At 42.2% G+C, this 20,821-nt stretch overlaps 1 long non-coding RNA gene, 4 other non-coding genes and 1 pseudogene across 13 annotated transcripts in view; all 6 read left to right on the top strand.

Moving 5' to 3' along the window:
* Positions 1–20,821, top strand: part of LOC129403306 (uncharacterized) — a 58,029-nt gene that overhangs the window by 29,586 nt on the left and 7,622 nt on the right. For 5 of the 9 annotated variants that reach the window (XR_008629113.1, XR_008629112.1, XR_008629109.1 and 2 more), the window contains 5 exons: positions 6,830–6,906; positions 7,234–7,353; positions 12,780–12,833; positions 15,251–15,477; positions 20,164–20,275. This is a non-coding gene — a long non-coding RNA (uncharacterized LOC129403306). Of the gene's footprint in view, positions 1–6,829; positions 6,907–7,233; positions 7,354–12,779; positions 12,834–15,250; positions 15,478–20,163; positions 20,276–20,403; positions 20,615–20,821 lie in introns of all 9 variants that reach the window. The other 4 variants (XR_008629115.1, XR_008629114.1, XR_008629116.1 and 1 more) reach the window with 3 other exon arrangements.
* On the top strand, positions 570–639 carry LOC129403969 (small nucleolar RNA SNORD113/SNORD114 family; annotated as a pseudogene).
* On the top strand, positions 7,535–7,609 carry LOC129403967 (small nucleolar RNA SNORD113/SNORD114 family). Its single transcript, XR_008629589.1, has one exon. It is a non-coding gene; the product is annotated as a small nucleolar RNA SNORD113/SNORD114 family (small nucleolar RNA).
* On the top strand, positions 11,483–11,557 carry LOC129403962 (small nucleolar RNA SNORD113/SNORD114 family). The gene has a single exon (XR_008629584.1). It is a non-coding gene; the product is annotated as a small nucleolar RNA SNORD113/SNORD114 family (small nucleolar RNA).
* Positions 16,520–16,593, top strand: LOC129403961 (small nucleolar RNA SNORD113/SNORD114 family). The gene has a single exon (XR_008629583.1). It is a non-coding gene; the product is annotated as a small nucleolar RNA SNORD113/SNORD114 family (small nucleolar RNA).
* LOC129403965 (small nucleolar RNA SNORD113/SNORD114 family) lies at positions 17,863–17,935 on the top strand. Its single transcript, XR_008629587.1, has one exon. It is a non-coding gene; the product is annotated as a small nucleolar RNA SNORD113/SNORD114 family (small nucleolar RNA).

Below are 20,821 nucleotides of genomic sequence, written 5' to 3'. Positions count from 1 at the left end.
GAATGGGTATTTTATCTACTATCACGCACTGTGGGCTGCCATCTTGGAGTCTGGCTCCCGTATTATGGTCTCTTAACATGGACACGTTAGTTAGAGGAAGGTAATTAGGGACAAAGTAGAAATCTGGCGTTGATGTTAAGCACAGAGGTGATTGTACGTGTAATGCTGAGTTTCCTTACGAAAAGGTGCAGTCCTGAAGATTCCAGCTTAGCGACACTCAAGGATACCGTTTCTAACTTTTTGCATTTCCATATACACATGTCTAGTCAGTTATCTGTAACGTGAAGTAAGTGCTAGAGGGAGACAGAAATGCGAATCAATGGTGTGATTAAGTAAACTGAAGGATGCCAGTCTGAACCAATGATGAGTGTTTGGGGTCCCTGAACCAATGGTTCTGATTAAACCCTTAACTCTGAGGTCAGATAAGTAGCCAATGGCTACACAGGTTGATTCTAGCTTTCTGCATTTACATATGTACAGGTGTATCCAGTTATCTGTAATGTAAGTAAGTGCAGCAAGCTAGAAAGAGGGAGAGAAATGTGAATCTGAAGTGTGACTAAATGGCAATCTGAACCAATGATGAGTGTTTGGGGTCCCTGAATCAATGACTCTGATTAAAACCTTAACTCTGAGGTCAGATAAGCAGCCAATGGCTACGTGGCAAACATTCATAATATTCAGGATTTTGTTCTTACGCCGTTAAGGTTTAATACAGTCAGAAGATTACCAAGTACATAAAGACCAAGGCAAGGAGAGAGCCAGGTGTGGTCTAATGATTAGAGAATGTGTTGATTATTATTCAGCTATTTCTGAAGCACTTTGTTCCAACATAAATTGGTTTCTGTTTGTTTGTTTTTGGGTCGCGCCCAGTGGCACTGAGGGATCACCCCTGGTGGGGTTCGGGAAACTCTCTGTGGCGCTACAGAGTGAACCCGGCCGACTGCGCGCAAGGCAAGTGCCCTACCGTCCTACTGTTGCTCAGGCCCGACATAAGTTGATTTTAAGCGATGCCCGTGTGGGAAAGGAGTGTATAAGCAGCAAGAAACTGTCGGTGTTCTGCATTGTTTGGGGGGTTCTGGAGAGAGACGGGGAATATTAGAGTGGGGAGGGAAAAGACAGTCACCAGATGGTCTTTTTCATACGTGGACTATTAAGAAACATGCAAACCATATAGTCGTTCCCAAGGTAGTTGTGAAAGTGAAAAGTATCTTGAGACTTCGGTGATGTCCTCTGGGGGGCAACATTCCCCGTGGTTGGAAGCACTGGGGTACACCACGGCCCAGTAAGGACCATGTATTTTGAAAAAAATATGAATCTCTCTCCTCTCTCAGTGATGCTTAACTGGGGGGAGGGCGGGAAGAACTCGTCTCTTCCCACTGTGGATCCAGTTCATCTACGTAGTTGCATTTAGTGGCATAGCAGTTTGGGTTCTTGGTAGGTTGATATTATTGTTTTTCTCTATAAAAAACACTTGTCCTGAGCCAAGAGAGATAGTCCAGAGGAGATGACACTTTCCCGGCATCCCCGTGGCCCTATGTCCAATCCCCTGCACCATATGTAGTCCCCCAAACACAGCCAAGGGCCACCCCTGGGCTCAAAGCGAGGAATAACCCTTAAGCATCACCAGGTGTGGGTCCCAAACCACAGCAAACCTCCCACAAAAACGACAAAAACCACAGCCGTTCTAATTAATCAGCTGTGACTATACAGACAAATTAATAACTAATGCATAGATAAATCATTGCATAAAGTATAGCCTTTTAATGATTGTGAAAATGTGCCATGAAAAATAAATCTATTCCGTCCTATGCAAGTGACCCCCATTGTTAGGACTTGGGTGTGTGTTGTTGGTGGAGAGTTAGAGAGAGCCTTGTGATTATCAGGTCACTTCTTACTCTTGTGTGGGGTCGTAGCTGAAGCATTAAATAACAGGAGGCCACAGGCCCCTGAAGCATTCAGGCTTTCTCTTTAACCTAGTACAGGACTAGTGACACTCTTGAAAATGTTAGATGCAGATTTATTTGTCTTATTTTTTAAAAGAAATAAAATTGATTCACCATTGATTAATAAGGCCAGAGCTGGGAGCAGCAAAGCTTTAAGTCTGTGTAGATCTCCGAGCCCAGCAGTTACACAGTTACACACACTTTACAGTCTTTTTTCCCTTGTTTTTATTTATATATATATATTTTTGCGGGGGGTGGGGGTGCCACCACTTGGCTCTGCACTCAGGAATCACTCCTGGGGATGCTCAGGGGACCACGTTGGGTGCCAGGGGTCCAACCCTGCTTGTCCATGTGCAAGGCAAATGCCCTATTGGCTGTTAGACTCTTGGTTCAGTCTGATTCTCCTCTATCCATGGATGCACCCTTATATGTCTTAAATGTATGCGCGGATAAAAGTTTCAGCTGTTGTTTTTGTGCGTAGAAGGTGTTCAGACAATCTGAGTAGTCGCCAAAGTTCTTGATTGCGGGGATTTGTTCATGGGATTTTATTAGCTCAGAGAAATAAAGGGCACGTACACAAGGAAAATTTCAAAGCACCCTGCCTTGCCCATTGATTGGATTGTATTATGAACCAAACCAAAATGAGCCTACTCCAATTCAACTCAAATGAGACTGTCAAATGAGATTCAACTGAGCTCAATGCAAAAGAAAATATGACGGGGCCAGAGAGACAGAGGACAGTGGTAAGGCACTTGCCTTGCATGTGGCTGACGCGGGTTTGATCTCTGGCATCCCATTCGGTTCCCGAGCACTGCCAGGAGTGATCCCCGAGCAGTCAGGAACGGCTGGGTGTGTTTTGGTTTGGTTTCCCAAAAGGAAACCCAAAAATATTATGGAGAGTATATCTATTATCTTATATTTTATTATTCTTTTACCTCATTTTTGCATCAAAGCAAATTTAATTTTGCTCTTAAGACGAAGACAGGTATTCTGGGCGTTCTTGGTACTAAAGCAGATGGTGGGCTCAGATCCTTTTGTTCCATATTTCATTTTATTTATTTGTTTTATTTTGGCTTTTTGGGTCACACCCTGAGATGCTCAGGGGTTACTCCTGGCTCTGCACTCAGGAATCACTCCTGGTCGTGCTTGGGGGATCAAATGGGATGCCAGTAATCGAACCCAGGTCGGCCTCGTGGAAGACAAATGCTGTACCCACTGTATTATTGCTCTGGCCCCCTGTACCATATTTTAAAGGTGGCATAGTAATTTAACAATAGCAAAGCACGGGTACATGAGAAGAAAATGTTTATTTCAAGTTCCGGAGTGACAGTTCAGCAGTCGCATACCCAGACTTGGTTCCTGTGTGGCCCTCCGAGCCCCACCAGGAGTGATCCTTGAGAGTAGAGCCAGGAATCAGCTCTGAGCATTGCTGGGGGGGGAGCCAAAAACCTTATCTCCCAAAACCAAAGCAAAATAAGATTTCAAGAGTCAAGAGAGTTAATTAATCTGTGTGTGACATTGAGATTCATCTACTGATCTTAATTTCAAGACTGTCATCGTTGGGATTTGGAGATCTTTGTGTATTGATTTATGAGCAATAGCACGGCGGGTAGGGCATTTGCCTTGCACGTGGCTGACCCGGGTTCGATTCCTTCTTCCCTCTCAGAGAGCCCGCAAGCTACTGAGAGTATCCCGCCTGCATGGCAGAGCCTGGCAAGCTCCCCGTGGCGTATTCGATATGCCAAAAACAGTAACAACAAGTCTCACCATGGAGACGTTACTGGTGCCTGCTCGAGCAAATCGCTGAACAATGGGACGACAGTGCTACAGTGTACATTGATTTAGCTGTTAGTGAATCTGTGACTGAATCCGTCACCACTGCTGCCAGTGGCTAAAGAGGGGTAGTGCCAAGTGAGGTCCCTGCTGCGTTTCCTGCGGTGTCCAAGGATGGCACTGGGGTTCGGCCTTGAGCTCTGAGAGTCTAGGAAACAGACGCTGCGTGTGAGGAGCTTCTGTGAGGAAGAGCGAGGGGCAGGTGTTGTCAGACTCCCTCCAACTCTGGGTTGCGGGGCGCCTGGAGACCCTGGGTAGACTTGTAAGTTGATCTCTCTGTGAATGAGTGGATAGAATATGCAGGTGGAGGGAGACAGGAGCACCTTGCCTGAGTCATCTAGGGGTCCGTAGAATGAAGCCAGGACTTGGACCGAGAGCTTGGAGCTGCTGAGTTCCACTGAAATAACTTGGTGTCTTCTGTTGTGGTTGTGGCATGGTAGCGCGTCCCTATTGTCTATAGTTTTCTGATACTGTGTTTTTCTGTTTGCTGTATTATGATAATACTGGGAGTTTTTCTGTTTCTGTTCGCTTAAAATGGTTTTTAAGCAACTGACATAACATTTGGCAGATTTCACCAATGAACCAATAATGCCCTGACGCTTCTATCTGGGGGATATTAATTATTTATTCCATTTCTTTTTAGATAGATCTTACTCTCTTTTCCTCTATGAATCTTGGCAAATCATGTGTATTTTTTAAATTGATTCACAGTGAAATACACAGTTACAGAGTTGTTCCTGATTGAGTTTCAGTCATATAGTGTGGATCCCCCCCCCCCCCCGTTACCAGCCACATTTCCTGCCATCAGTGTCCCTAGATTCCCTCCTGCCCATCCCCCCTCCGCCCTGCCCCTGCAGCCTGCCTCTGTGGCTTACCTTCTCTCTCTCCCTCTCCCTCTCCATCTCTCTCTCTCTCCCCCCTCTCTCTCTCCCTCTCTCTCTCCATCTCTCTCTCTCCCTCTCTCTCTCCATCTCTCTCTCTCCATCTCTCTCTCTCTCCATCTCTCTCCCTCCATCTCTCTCTCTCCATCTCTCTCCATCTCTCTCTCCATCTCTCTCTCCATCTCTCTCTCCATCTCTCTCTCTCTCTCTCTATCTCTCTCTCCATCTCTCTCTCTCGCCATCTCTCTCTCCATCTCTCTCTCTCCTCTCTCCCTCCTTCTTTCTCACTCACATTTTCATCTAGGCACTGTGGTTTGCAGTTCTGTTACTGGAAGGTCGCCGTGTGCATCCCTTGACCTCCTTTCATCACGGTTCTTGTCCAGAATGATCATTTCCAACTACCATGGTCATAGTGGTCCCTTCTCTGTCCTCACTGAAACCTCCTAGAACACTGCCAGGGGTCTCCCACATGAACAATTTTAAAGAAAAACATATTGATTTCCTTCATTGATTTTTCAAAAATATTCTACTTTTATTTTCATTATTTTCTTCTCTTTACTTTGGAATGAATTTATTTTTTTTTCTCATTTCCCCAGTAGAAACTTAGATGACTAGTTTTTAGGTCTTTATTAAAAAATACATATTTAAGCTGCCAACCATGATGTTTTCATAGTATATATATATAGATGATTACAATCAGCAGTCTAATTAGCATACCCGTGTAATTAGCATACCCATCTAATTAGCATATGCATCTCCAGACATCCTTGCCCTTTGTCTTGTCACTTGTTCTTGTGACAGAGTGGCTGAAATTTAGTTTCTAAATAGAAATCACATCTCTAGTGTATAATGTTATTAACCATTGCCCAGGTTTCTAGAACGCTCACCCCAGAAACCCACAGTATTCAATTCTTTGCCAGCATCTCCCTACTTTCTCCTCCTCATTTTTTTTTGGTAACTGCTGCAATATTGCTTTTGTGTATTTGAGTTTTCCCATAATCTCCGTCACGGATTGCCAGCAATAGGGCATCTCTGAGGTCCAGCTTCACAGCTCTCCAAATGCCAAAGTCCAGTGCCATCTGCCACCAGGAAGCCCATGTGCCCATCCCACAGACTCCCCTTTCCCCCCACGAACACCAGCGTCTGCCAAGTCCAGTTGTCAGTGTTCTTGATCCCTGCCAGTCATGTGCCCTAGTTATCCCTAGACCCAGATTAATGAGTATCATTTTATAAGACTATAGGTTTTCCATTGTCTAGGTTTTCATTTCTGATGTTTAAGAAAAGAATATGAGGGGCTGGAGTGATAGCACAGCGAGTAGGATGTTTGCCTTGCATGTGGCCGATCCGGGTTCAATTCCCAGCATCCCATATGGTCCCCTGAGCACCGCCAGTGTGGAAGTCGTTGTGGAAGTCTCGTTCTGTTCAGCAGGGAGAAGCCTTCGTGGGGCTGAGAAGGGGACGCAGCCAAATGAACAGACGCAGAGCTCAGAGGAGGGAGAAAAGGCGTTTATTCTATGGCAGTTACAGTATTTATACCTCCATGCTGGGAGGAGGTGGCATAGTATGCATGCCGGGGCCCCAATAATAATGCAGGGTGTGGCATGAGCCAAGAGTAACCCCTGTGCATCACCAGGTGTGATCCAAAAAGCAAAAAAAGAGAAAAGGACATATTCTTAGCTCAGTTCCACATTTGATAAGGTGCATGAAGACTGCTTATAGGAGGACATATAAATGTAATAGACATATAAATGTAACAGACATAGAAATCAAACACAGTAATCACTGAGAATAACAATAGGGTTTAGAGGTAATCTACCCTGTAAAAGTTACAGCCAGCCAAGTAATCCTTTATTTTGTTGAAACTTTTAAAATATACTTTGGCAGTCAACCCCTGGTATAGTAATTTACATTTGAAGAGGCATGATACTTTCCTTCTAAAATAGTCACAGTTGTTGTAAATCCATGGTATTTCAATAAAGAACAGTTGGAATGTAAGGTACATTTGAGTGTTTTCATTTTTATTTTAGAAGGTTCAATCAGTCATGACTATCAGAATTTGTAAATTAAGTTTAGGACTAATTAAGATGGATTAAAATTTGTTATGGTGTAATTGATTTCTAGCTGGTAACACATATATTTTTATAAAGATTAATTCTGAATTTTCCTCCACAGAGAGGCCAGCAGAAGTTTATTTCCTAAGGGCCAGAATCTTCGCGAGAAATGCTGTGTTTAAAGAACACAAAGAAAATGTAAGTAAGCTGTCAAACTTCCTCAGTCAGGTCCCCGGGCAGAAATGGTCTCGGGGTATTTCAGAAGAATCAGTGTCTGTGGTAGAAGAAAGCTCCCTTGCACGTGCTCCAGTGATGGGAATATGTGAAGAATCACAAACAATGGTTAGAAGCAAAACAAAAACGAAAAACATGTTGAATCTGATTGGCACAGTTGACTTGATTCATAAGCTAGAGTCACCCCTTTCATTTCCGAATGAGCTAACACTATGATTTACTTTCTGTTACGAGAGCTTAAGCATCTCCATGGCAGTATCGCACTGATAATGGTTTGTGTGCCCACACCAGGAACCTGAAGGCATGGGGTCTGCGCCTGGCTTAAAGATGGCTGAGGGCGGTTCATTAAACCGTGTGTGAAAAGGGAGTAAAGAAAATCACCGTGGGAGGCCCCTGGTGAAGACAGATCAGGTATGTAGCCCGGAAGAGAACTGATTTTACATGTCTTCTGCGGCCCATCTTAAAAGGAGCATCAGTCTGTTTGCTCCCTGGGGGGAGAGCCGCTAACGGGAAGGTCGCATTTCCAGAACCTTAGGATGATGTTGCGGGCTCATGTTAGATGACTTGGTGAAATCTCGGAAGCTGAAGGCGCTGGACCAGTGATGAGTACCATGGGGTATCTGAAACAGGAGTTTTGATTAAACCCATATTCAACTCTGAGGTCCAATTGGAGAGGCGTGTTGGCGACTCCCTGGGTGGGAAATCAGCCGTGTGCGTGGGGCTGGGGGCCGTGGGGAGGACTGCATTTCCAACTCGGAAAGGAACGAAAAGGGTCAATGCATGGAAAAATAGAGGACTTGCATTGATAATGAAAAAAATGGAATGAAACCCTGGTTATTGCTCAAAGATAATTGAGTCTGACTCTCAATAAATGAATAGTCAATTTGACTGCTCCGGACGGGAACACAGGCTCATCTGCACGGTGCAGTCTGGAGTGTTTTGTTCGGGGTTGGTGGTGGGCTTTGAACTGATTGTTGTATTAGAGAAATGAAAACACATTTTCCCATATAAATTAGTTTGCAAAATAACCATCTAATTGGAATCCAAGCAGAAACCCAGATGAGAATGCTTTATATGACAGTGATCATAATAAATCCAATTTTAAAACTTATTTTATTAAGACAGTAGAAAATAATCCGTATTATTCTTGACATTAAATAACCTAAGTAGTGTCCGTAATCAGTGACTATAGACACAGACAAAGTTAGTTCAGCGTTTTCGTCTCGCGGATCAGATCACAGAGACTGATGCATTGTTGAAAGAGAAATAAGGGGTAATTTTATATCTTTGTGTACTTTTTAAAAAATGAGCAACCCAGAGGCCAATTAGGAATACATGTTTTGATATAGAGAGACTGACTCACCTTGTTTTCCCGTGGTATTCTCGGCGAAAATAATAGAGTCTTTTATTTTTTGAAAGGTGCACCCGGAGCTTTCCAAGTCGTTGCAATTTGGTGCTGGAACTAGTGTTTATCCATTTTGAGTTTTCTTAGAAAAATGAGGACAGGCTATTAGTATTCCTGGAAAAATAAAATAAATCAGTAATTGAGTGAGTCCTTAAAGTACCTATAGTGGAGCGGCGATGGCTGCACCATTAAACCCTAGGAGCTGTGCCCAGTCCTGTGGAAACAGCGCTAAGGAAAGCGGATCGATCTGGTTACGCAGGCCCTTCCCTGGGTGGGTAGTAAGTCGAATCAGACGTCTCTAGTTGTTAGAGTTTTTGTTTTGTGTGGAGCCATGAATTTGTTGGTATTCATGTTATTTAATAGTAACATTTAAGTTAGTAAACACTAGTGTCAGAAAAATGATGTGACTATGAGCTGAAGTGGGCTTATGACTAATCAAGTCCTCTTGACACATTTCAGTTTTGAAAAGCTAATTCTGTGTTCATTGTTTGGAAAAGTAGTTTTTTTTTTTTATAGAATAAACACCACACAGTTGATTTAATCATTCTTTAATTGCCAAGCCTTGGGCCGTTACTTTGGGGACTGAGCCGCGTACAGCCTGATGTAACTAGGCGCCATCAGTGATGTTCTAGGCTTACACGGGCATTATTGATGGGACCCCACTAATGATTTCAATTAAATAAATGCTTAAATAATACATGAAATGAAGGAATGCCAATTATGAGCCACGAGTGGAATGATTCATGAATTAAAATGTGTGATTAATTCAGCGCGGTCCAATTAAGACCGTTGCTCCAGTGAGCGAGGCATTTTGCTAATTTTCAGAGCAGACTACCTGTGGGGTTTCATATTTGTTTCTACATTCCTTGGGGGATAATGATCTGAGGGGTTAACTCTTTGAGGCGGGAGTACTTTCAAAGATGGCAGATGGTAGCGTGGTCAATGCTGGCTTACGTTGTGAGGTTTTTAGTTGTTGGCTAGCCCAGCTTGTAACTCTACAGAAAATATAATGAAAAGGGTATAGGTTGGGCCCCAGTTATGAGAAGGGATTGCTTTGAAGCCAGAGCATGGGTCACTGACTGCAAAACACAGGTTTCTTGTGCACAGTAATCAGGTCTGTTGGCTTTAGATGATCATGGTCAATTAAATAATGTTGCTTATATTGATGACTTTTTGTCCTTAGTTTTGTCTCATTAAAGGTAACATTGTATCCATGTTATTTATAAATCCCTGAGTGAATGACTCAATATATCATCATCATCATCATCATCATCATCATCATCATCATCATCATCATCCCATTGATCGTCGATTTTCTTGAGCAGTCTCAGTACCGTTGCCATTCGTCCTAGCCCTGAGATTTTAGCAGCCTCTTTTTACTTGTCCTTCTCAATGGTGCCTCATTGGAGGCTCTTTCAGGGTCAGGGGAATGAGACCCATCGTTGTTATTGGTTTTGGCATATGAATACGCCACCGGGAGCTTGTCAGTCTCTCCCATGGGGGCAGAAAACTCGGTAGCTTCCCGGGTTCTCCAAAGGGGAGAATTTAGGCTATAAGATGTCTAGATAAGATAAGAATTAGTCTACAAGACTCAATATAAGAGAGCTTAAGTGAAAGAAGAAGTAGAAAGTCATGCCTGGATTAGTGGTGAATATTGGTGGAGGTATCTGAGTCAATACCTTTGCCCAGTAACTGTGAGGTCCATTAGGGAAAGAAAATTCCTCCATGTTCTCTCTCATGGAGGGTTCCTAGAAGTTTAGGGAAACTTGTCCCCGGGTATTTGTCGTTCACTTCTAAGGACTGGTACAATTCAGGTGCATCAGGGTATCTGCAAACGAAACAATATGTACATAAATGACAAGATCTACTCATGGACAAATAGCATGTAATAAAATATTATATGAAAATAACTCCACACTGAAATTAGTAGGTCAGCATCTTTTACATGTTGCATGTGAGTATCCACAGTTAACAGATCGTGTTTTGAGTAGCTTATAATTTGCTTTTTTCCTTTTAATTATGTAAGGGAAAGTTTTGTGTCAGTTACAACACATTAAATAACCATGCATTAAGTAGGTGTTTATGCAGATTTTTTTTGTAGCTCCTAAGAAATTATGCTCTTAGGCTAGATTCTTAGACTTGAACGAAGCTCCCTTGATTCTTTATAACTTCAAGCTCAGTACAAGTGTAATATAAAATCATGTTTTTGATCTGAGGTTTATTGTGATGCCACTCTGAGTAGATGCATTAAGAAATGTAAATCTAAATTTAGTGTAAATCTGCTCTGTACTCCCCAGAGCGTCTGCAAGCAGCTCCTTTAATCATTCAATCAAAAATTGCTTTCTGAGCACAGAGCATAACAACTAAGATAAGTAAGTCCCTTCCTTTACATTTTTGGATAGTTTGCTGTGGCATGTTTGCTGAAGAAGTTTGAAGTAATCATTGTTTACATACATGGTATAAAATACTCTTTATGTTAAGTAGGAGTCAGTCATAGGAACATGGCATAAACCAAAATTGATTGAAATTGACACAACTGTAGTATTTTAAAAGCAGCTTCACTATATGATTCTCTAAGCAGTTAATTATTATTATTTTTATATTATTTAAAATAGCTAATTCATTTTATTTTATTTTATTTTGCTTTTTGGGGGCAATGCACAGAGGTTACTTATGGCTCATGCACTCAGGAATTACTCCTGACAGTGCTCGAGGGACCATATGGGGTGTTGGGAATTGAACCCGGGTCTGCCGCGTACAAGGCAAGTGCCCTACCCGCTGTGCTATTGTTCCAGCCCCAGCACTTAAATATTATTATTTATTGTCTACCGTAGTTGGTTTAAGCACTCCCATTTGGGTGGAATTGCTAGAAACCGCTTGGGGCAGGTCAAAGGTGACTAAAGATGGTGGTTTAATGATTTTTCAGTTAAACCATCGTGTAGATAAATTAATGGAGCTTCAGAGGAAAAAGGGTTATTGCCGCATTCCCCCATAAGCCCTTTACATGAGAATGGTGTTCGTTAGCTTTACAGGTCAAGAATTTTAACCTCAACGATCTTGTTTGGGGACTTTTTTTTTTTTTTAATTGTACAATCAGTAAATCATTGAAAAATAGAAAACCTGAATTTCCCAGCATGGACCAGTGATGAGTGTCATGGGGTTTCTGAAACAGGAATTTTGATTAAACCCATCTGCAACTCTGAGGTCCATTACAATGAGAAATGCATTATTGCCTCGGTGGGGACTGAGCCGCAGCACCTTAGTCTTGGGCTTCTGTGGTTTGGGGAACGAATCACGTTGTTATAATGCAATTAGCCCACGAAGAACGTGGGGTGTCGGTGCCTAAGGAGTGAGAGGTGTCTGTAGTATTCTCTGTCACTTTTAGAGCATGTAGGTAAACATGGATTATGAGAAAAATAATTCGGGGATTCTGAGTCCCAACAAATTAGGTAATTAAGTGCCAATCAATTAGTCAAGGCTCTTATCATATGGGTACAGAACATATGGCCGTCGGTACATAAGAGGCAAAGACTTTGTTTTGTGTTGAGGCAGATTGCCAACTGATCATTCTATTAGGACCAGGAAAGACATTTGCATAAATAGTTGATTGAATAACTATGTAGTTGAGAGGGAGAGCATGGAGCAATGATGAGACCATTTGACACAACCACATTTATGATTAGTGCAATATTTTATGCAGTTTTATTTATGCAAACATTAAAGTAGCCAGTTGCTGTCCTCGTGGGAAATCCCAGAGAGACAAAGGCAGACATTACTCAGACTCCTGACCCAGCACACGTGTGCTCCCGCTCGGCAAAGTAGCGCTGGATGTGGGCACAGTCGTACACTTCACCTCAATACTATCTTAGAAAATTCTGCCAGAACACACCGATCGCCAGCAAACGTTGCGACTCCTCATGTCTTAAGCAACGTCTGTCTTTGGGACCCAGGGCTTAGTCTTCTCCCAGGCTGCCTCCGGACACTTGGAAAGAGCAATATTTTCCCTCTGCTTCAATGGCTTAAACTTCTGGGAATTCTTTTAGAAAAAGGAAAGAAAGGTGTGATTATCCCGTGAGTGAGAGGTCTATTAGTGAGTGAGTTAAGACATATACTACACGTAATATAATCCAACATAATCCACACAACTCAAGTTCAGCGGAGAAGAAAATTTTGACTTTTAGCGATGGGCAGCAATTACAGAGAGGTACCTCCAATACTTCTACTTATTTTTTGTGTTCCCCGATCGATCCAGTGGTGTGCACTTGAGTATTTAAAATAATTACACAACGTATAAACTTAATAAAGACAAAATAGATATGTTTCTTTCCAAATTTGTGACGAGGCTACCAAGCAAGGCTGATTTTTATTTGATTTTTGATGTATCAAAGTTTAAGATTGCTCAATGTAAATGCATTTGCTTTTGGCTCTTCAGAATGAACATTTTCAAAGGAATAGCTGATCTTTGAAAAAGACAAGAAAGATCACTGTAAGTAACACTCAAAATTCATGTTCTAGGGACTTGGTGTTGGGATTTTACCTAGAGGTTTATTGGGAATAAATGGTTGTGTACATAGTTAATTCAAAAGTGGCCATCTATTATTGACTAGGGGTGGAAATGTGTTATGAATTTGGAATTAAAATTTATCCATTTAATTATGACTGACTTAATTAGAACAAAAAGATAAAAGATATTTCAGGCATTTTCAGAACATTCTAATATTAATTTTTTTTGCATAGTAGGCTAAAGCCTTTCTTTTGTATACAGATTTGTTAACCCATGAGGGACAGAACATAAGGAAGTAGAAACATTTGCATTTTTTCAGTTGTGGCATAAAATTTAGTGCATTTTAACCTCTTTACAATGTGGGTGTTAAATGAAAGAGACAAAGTATGGTCTAGAGGTTATTAATTCTTATCTGAAGACGCTGGAGGCTCTTAACCAAGGACTAAGGCATCTTTCATAGGCTACTCACAAATCTCGCTTTATTTTCCTAATTTATGGACATCGATTGCATTATTATTAGTGAATCAATGAATAAACCGAGAACATTATGTTAAGTGAAGACACAGAATACTGTCTGGATCAATAATAACGAGGCCTGGGGCACCAGAATAAAATACCTCGATTAAACTCAGCCTGTAACTCTGAGGGGCATTTCGTCTAGGGGATTTATTTGTAGAGGAAGTTAGAAATAGTTAAAGATTGTATCTTGGGTCTTCCTGTTGTTCATGAATATGGATTGCGTGATTAGTGGTAAATCAATGCATGAATAAAATATAAACAGAAGAAGGCTACCAAGTATCAAATTATTAAAGGGACTAATGAACTAAAGACATATTAGTACATTTCTGAAAATGTGAGTTAAAAAATAAACCAAGACTGTTCCTTCTTTACAAGCATATGAACAGAAATACCAATATTGCTATAGTTAGTGGTGTGTTTCTTTTTGCTTATTTCACTTAGTTAGTTTTGCTATTATTCTTTTTAAAAGGGATACAAACATAGACTGCTTTGCCATAATTACTTCATAAAATATATTCAGTAATAGTATGATAAATAATAGTAAACACTTGAGTATAGCTTATTTTAATGAGAATAAGTTAATGTATCCAATAATAAAAAATAAAATAGAGGGGTCAGAGAGATATCCACCCATAGTGGATGGAGCACTCTCCTTACATGTGGCTGACCCAGGTTCAATCCCTGGCACCCATATGATCCCTCAAGCCCATTAGGAGTGATCCCTGAGCACAGAGCCAAGAGTCAGCCCTGAACACATTGGGATGTGGCCCCCAAGCAACCAAACAAAAAATAGAAATCCCTGGTTACCTGTGGAATCATGGGAGAAGTCTAAGCATGAACTTTGGAAGTATAATTATAATAAAGAAGAACCCTCTTGTACTGACTGCTTTTTATTTATAAAGAAAACTACAAAAGAATTTTATTGATGGTTTTCATGAGTAATTAATGAATAATAGATGTCAGTGCCCCTCAACACTCTTTTTTCCACATGTGCTTTATCAAAGGACCATGATTGGCAAGTTGTCCTGCAGCTCCCTCTCCAGCTCAGCTCCCCTCCACCAGTGCTCCCGAGCCCCCCCACCCCCCGCTGGCCCGCCCTGCAGCTGCCCTCCTGATGGACGCCTTCCTCAGTCTGCTTGTCAAGTTGGGGTTTCTTGCTTTCAGCGTTCTTGGCTCTGTGGTTTGGGCTTTTGGCTCCATCATTCCCTGACTCCACCTTGTCCCTGATGCCTTGACCCGGCCCCCATTCTTCTCGGCTGCCTCTTCTCCCCTCTCCTCCACCCTTTGTTTCCTTCTCCTTCTCCTCCCTGTGTTACGGGGCCAAGGTTGTTCAGGACACTCTCTCCCCCTTTAAACGACTGCATTCCCTCACCCAGTTATGCTAAATGCCACTAATAAGTGATAGATCCCGTGTTTACCCTTCTTCCGTCGAGTTCCACGTGGCAGGTGTGGCCCGCAAACAAAAGCAGAAACCCACAAGTGCCAGTTTTCTGCATTGAGAACACTGGCCAGAGCGCAGGGAGATGGCTGAGGAGAGGTCGTGCTTGCGTGGGCTGGGTAAAGCCCTGAGTTCCACCCTCGACACAACAGAAAAAGAGGGACTTGAAAAATTACATGGCTTCTTTGATTTTTGGTATAGATATAAAGGTAGATATTAGTAGTTAGCCCTGTGTGGGGTCGTCGAGCGAAGGGTCTGCCTTGTAATAGCCCACTCTAAGCAGGGAGTAGATTGGCAGGTGACTGCAACACGCCAGCTGGACTGACTATGGAAATGTGACACGAACCAATCTTGAGATTGTTCATGAAGATATTTCTTTTAAAAAAATATAAATTTGCACTTAAAATTTTTTTTTTTTTCAAAATTCACCTCTTTCTCCCAGCTGTACACTGCCCGGAGGATTCGGTCACTGTGTTTGGACTCTTGAGGACCTTGGGCTGTTCCTTCTTGGGCAAGGAGCAATGTAAGAAAATTAAGTTTCTCTTCTATGTTCACTTGTTTATGGATTGTTGCTGAGTCCAGTGCAGCAAAAGACAATACCCATACCCTCCACCAAACAAGCAAGCAAACAAAGATACATCCCAAGGACACCAACTGTAGACCTGAAGGGTAAGTACCAGGTATTAAGAAGCAAAGGTCATTTTCATACAACTGAGATTCATTGATATATCAGGTAAAAATCATTTAATTAAATGCCAGAGCCATTTGTAGCCCATGTTATTTATGCTCCAGAACCAATGAAAGCATTTTCATATTGGTAGTGATCTTGATTGTTTAAATGAATTTCTTATAAGGAACACAGTGGTGCCGGAACACTTCTATAGCAGGCCGGGCACTTGCCTTGCACGTAGCTGACCTGGGTTTGATCTTGGCACCTCACATGGCCCCTTGGTTCTACCAGGAGTTATTCCTGAGTGCAGAGACAGGAGTAAACCCTCAGTATTACCGGTAGGACCCCAAAGCCACTCCCAAACCCCCAAAACAAAAGACTAATTTAGAGTCCATATTTTGGCTATGGGATAGCCCTGTGCTTTCATTTATACTTACTTATTTGAAACCTTTGTGACTTTTTTTTTCTTTTTTGGGTCACACCTGACTTTGCACAGGGGTTACTCCTGGTTTTGTACTCAGGAATTACTCCTGGCAGTGCTCAGGGAACCATATGGGATGCTGGGAATCGAACCTGGGTTGGCCACGTGCAAGGCAAACGCCCTCCCCGCTGTGCTATCGCTCCAGCCCCACCTTTGTGATTTTAATTGTTCACTAATCCCACGTTGAAAATTAAACCAATTAAATATGTGGTCCAATCATGGACCAGTTTCACTGATGGTGCTAACAGGAGATCAGCCTTACTCTGGCATCTATCGTCAAGGCTCTGAATTTCATGAATCAAAGCCCTTATTCTTGGGGCTGGAGCGATAGCACAGTGGGTAGGGTGTTTGCCTTGCACGCGCCGACCCGGGTTCAAATCCCAGCATCCCATATGGTCCCCTGAGCACCGCCAGTGGTGATTCCTGAGTGCATGAGCCATGAGTGACTCCTGTGCATTGCTGGGTGTGACCCTCCCCCCCAAAAAAAAAGCTCTTATTCTTGGGAGCATCTGATTCATGGGAAAATGGAGGCATCGGTGCACAAAGGAAAGTGCCGAGCCTGGACCAGTGATGAGATTGGAGGGTGTCTGAATCATCTATTTTGATTGATGCCATCTGTGACTCTGAGGTCCATTGTTCCAGTTAGGCCCCACTCCTCACATGCAAAGGTCATTGCAGAAGTTCGGACTATTCGAGTTCCTGGATCGTGGGTGTTGATTGAGTTTCATAAGGGAATAAATACATGGCTAGTTACAGAACTACATACAGGAACATATGAGGAACATGCTCTCCTAGTTGTGAGAGCACGTAACACAAAGGGGGTGATTATACATTTCCGGAGCACTGAATTTCATTGAAATATACTGCTGAAGTCTGTTGCTTATTTTGTAATGTTTTTGCATACGGATACAAGTGTGACTCGTCTTTGAGGTTGGTGGATGTCAGCTGTTTGTTTAATCTCATTTACAGGCAGGAACGTTACATAAATAATTGATTAGTTATTGAATTAAAGAACGAATGAGCACGGTTCTTGAAATGTGCGTTTTGACAAGTTGTTGTCGATTTGCTCTGTTCACTGTTTTATTAAAAATTAGGAAAAATCTGGCTTTACAGTCCATGTCGCAGGAGGGTAGAGCACTTGCCTGGCATGTGGCCGCCCTGGGGCGGATCCCGGCATCCCATACGGTCCCCCAGACTCCGCCAGGAGTAATTCCTGAGCGCAAAGCCAGAGTAACCCTGAGCGTCACTAGGTGTCAGGATTAACCCTGAGAGCCCCCCCCCCCATCCATATAGACACTAGCAAGACACACTGTGAAGGTTCTTCATGAGTGACAGAAGCTCATCATGAAATAAGCCTTCGATCATATTCTAGACTAATTCAAGAAAATTGCAAAAGTCTGCATAGTCCCACACTGCGAAATTCCACAGCGGAAGCTGGGAGACAAGTCGGATCTGCCGCACTGGAATGTAAACTCCTCACACACCTCGCAGAGCACTGCCTCACCAGGGAGACCCCGGCCCGGGACAGACCTAGTCCCTGGGGAGACGGAGGAAGAGCCGCCTCTAGGAAAACTCTTCCCACAGAGCTTTTGTTTGTTTGTTTGTTTGTTTGTCGTTGCTTTTTTGCCTTTTGGGTCACACCCGGTGATGCACAGGGGTCACTCCTGGCTCTGCACTCAGGAATTACCCTTGGCAGCACTCAGGGGACCAGATGGGATATTGGGAATCGAACCCGGGTCAGTTCGTGCAAAGCAAAAGCCCTACCCGCTCCAGCCCTGACCCAGAGTTTGATATTGAAATAGCTAAAGAACCTTTTTTTTTTGGCTTTACAGATAATTCATGTGTCTTGATTTTAATGGCTCAATAAGCAAAGGGATAAATAAAGAAATAAACCTACTTATTCTGGATCAATGATGAGTTCCCTGGGGTGTCTGAAATCAAGGAGTTTGATTAAACCCTGTAACTCTGAGGTCCATTTTGAGAATATTCCTATTTGTTAAGTTTATGAAAGAGGAACACATTCTAGGAATTTAGATTATTCAATCCAGCACTAGAAGACAAGAATAAAACCAAACCCAAACCAAATCCAAGTTTTGGCATTTGTTCTAGAGCTTCTGAGTTTTTTGTTTTATTTTCAGTAGGTCAACTAAGAAATGTATAAATAATGACAAGTTAGGTTATTTCTGGTTCAACTTAACAGTTTGTAATCTAATAAATTTAATATGAAATCATTATTAATACAGTTTTGAAGTCCCGAGTTCCAGGCAAATGAATTGATTCAAGTTGAATCTTTTGGAAAAGTGAGCATTTAGATAAATGGATATAAAATTTCGTGTTGTTTTACTTGGTTTTAGGTTGTTAGTTTTTGTTTTATTAGAAGAGCCAAAAGCATTATGATTTTTTGAAGATTATTTATTCATTGCATAATCACACCTGGATCTGTGTAGTGACTATGATTCATGATTGATTCTGATCAATCCTGTGATATTTGCTGTTACTTTTTTTTTTACTGTTACTTTTTTGCTGTTACTTTTTTTGTTGCTGTTTTTTCAATAACAATAGTAATTGCTATTATTGCTTGTGAGCACACCCCCCCCACCCCCATGCAGTGCTCACTCCTTGTGTGAGTGGGTTGGTTCAATGCTGACCCTTTGATGCCAGGGCCCACCAGGACGGATCAACAGTGCTGGGCTGGCGGGAGGACGTGTGGTGTTGGGATTCAGACTGGCACCTTCTACACGCCAGACCTGTGCTCTAGCTCATGGACTTACCTTCTTGGCCCCAATTATGATTTTGTTCTCTGAAGAAAAAGACAGCGACAGCCACCTTATCTTTTCCCTGTACCTAATGCAGGTATTAATACCGTGCTGTTTCTCTGGAGTCATCGGTATTGATGCTATAATACATTTATAAAAGAATAAGTTAATATTTTGCTAATTGTTGGAACGAGTGAAAAGTCTAAACAATTGAGGATCGTGCTCATCATGAAACAGGATCCAGTGGCTCCCAGGTTGAGAACCCTAGTTTTGTGATGTTTGGAATGGGGACTATATTTAGATAACTTTGTCTTTCTGGAAATATCCTTAAAAATGGAAGCCAGATGATTCGGTGTGTAGCTCACACAGAGAGACAGAAATGAATGAAAGTTGGTCGTGGGCTTTAGTTGAAGATCTAAGTCAGCCAAATTCTCCAGCAAGATTAATTTAGAAACATCTAGACCTTACTGTGACAGATAAGGGCGAACACGAATGGGCAAAAGAGTCATAGTCTCTACTCTTTTCCCTGACATTGGTTCCGTCATTTTCCTGGTCAGATAAATTCAATCCGTGAATCATATAATCAAAATAAGCCATACAAAGTTTTAAGGTGCAAGTACTCATTAATATTAATGAGTTCAATTAAAAAAATCCAAATCTAGCTTGTGCTGGCGGCTTTCTCATCCAGGTTAGTCGCATCTCTGCGTTTTCATGTGTGCTTTGTACTCCACAGAATGGGGCACAATGTTTTAATTAAGGAGTAGAAAGTTCTGTAAGTAACAGAGTAATTGCTTCTGGTGGTTTAAGTCTGTGTGAAAGGAAGTAAATGACTACACGGGCAAATGAGATCAGTGAAGGTCACATGTGGGCCAGTTTACTACACCGGTGATCAAGTAAGGAGGAAAAGGCACGACCATCTTACTCATTTTCATACTGTTGTCTTATGAGCTCATTAATGTAAAATGTATTATTCAGTTTTAATTTCAGTTCAAAGACTGAAATGGGACTAATGTGAGATGTTAATTTATCTCTATAGCATGCGGTGATCAATTTATAAAAGATACTCATCTGCAACTCTAAGGTCCAATACAATCAGAAATCTAATTAGTGCTTTCTGTGGTAAATGGTCCTATGGACAGACGTGAGGAATATTTAGAAGTCTTGTTCTTACACACACACACACACACACACACACACACATGCACACGGAATTTGTTGCTTTATCTTTGATGCATTGTGATTTACTGTTCAGGTAATGAGAATATTTCATGGTCACCGTGTCTAGCACCGTCCCCACCAGGAGTGTATACATAGCTTTACTTTCAGTTGGTAACTGGGTCAGCGATGGCATCACAGCATGAGGAAGGTGAAGCAGGGTTAGGCTCTAGATATATGTGGCACGCCAAGAAGTACTTTGGATATTTATTGAACTCATTGATTTCCATTAGGAAATAACTGGACCCGCTCCGTGACTGCGCTGTCCGAGGAACACCTCGCACCTTCGTCCCTCTGCTAATGATCAGCCTCACGGGCGAGGCTGCGCATTTTGTCCAGAGAAATGTACGTAAATATTATGAAAAGCTTATTGCAGAAGACAGGCTAAGTGAAATGTGAAATCAAAGTGAACTGGAGAGACTGTCTTCACTTTAGAAACCCGTCTCTTTGCTTTGTTCCCGCGCTGGACACAGGCGGTGGACCATCTTCGGAGTCCGAGCTCTGCAGGGACACCGAGCCACGTCTGGAGAACGCCCTCCCCGATGTACAATCGCTCCAGTCCCCCCCCCCCATTCATCAATTTTTCACCGTGAGGCTTCATTAATAGATTTACCAGTCAAGAGATATAGGTGTAGGTGAAGAGAAAGAGGCTCAGCCTTGCCACAAGATGACCGTTGGTGGCATGTGAGTCATGGGTATGGACTACAAACAGGCCTCTGAGATCCACACGAATATGCATTTCTTCTGCCCAAAGGGCAATGTTCAGGAATGCTCAGAAACCATCAGGATCATATTCCCACATGCTTATTTTTGTGTTTCAGAATTTTGTTTCTGTTAGAAAGAATATAGCAGAAACAGAATTGCGTATACATGTCAGTAAACACAGGAAAA

This window comes from Sorex araneus, chromosome 3 (genome assembly GCF_027595985.1).
Source record: "Sorex araneus isolate mSorAra2 chromosome 3, mSorAra2.pri, whole genome shotgun sequence".
Classification (NCBI taxonomy): Eukaryota; Metazoa; Chordata; class Mammalia; order Eulipotyphla; family Soricidae; genus Sorex; species Sorex araneus.
Note: the sequence above shows the minus strand (reverse complement) of the source record. Positions and strands in the feature narration are given on the sequence as shown.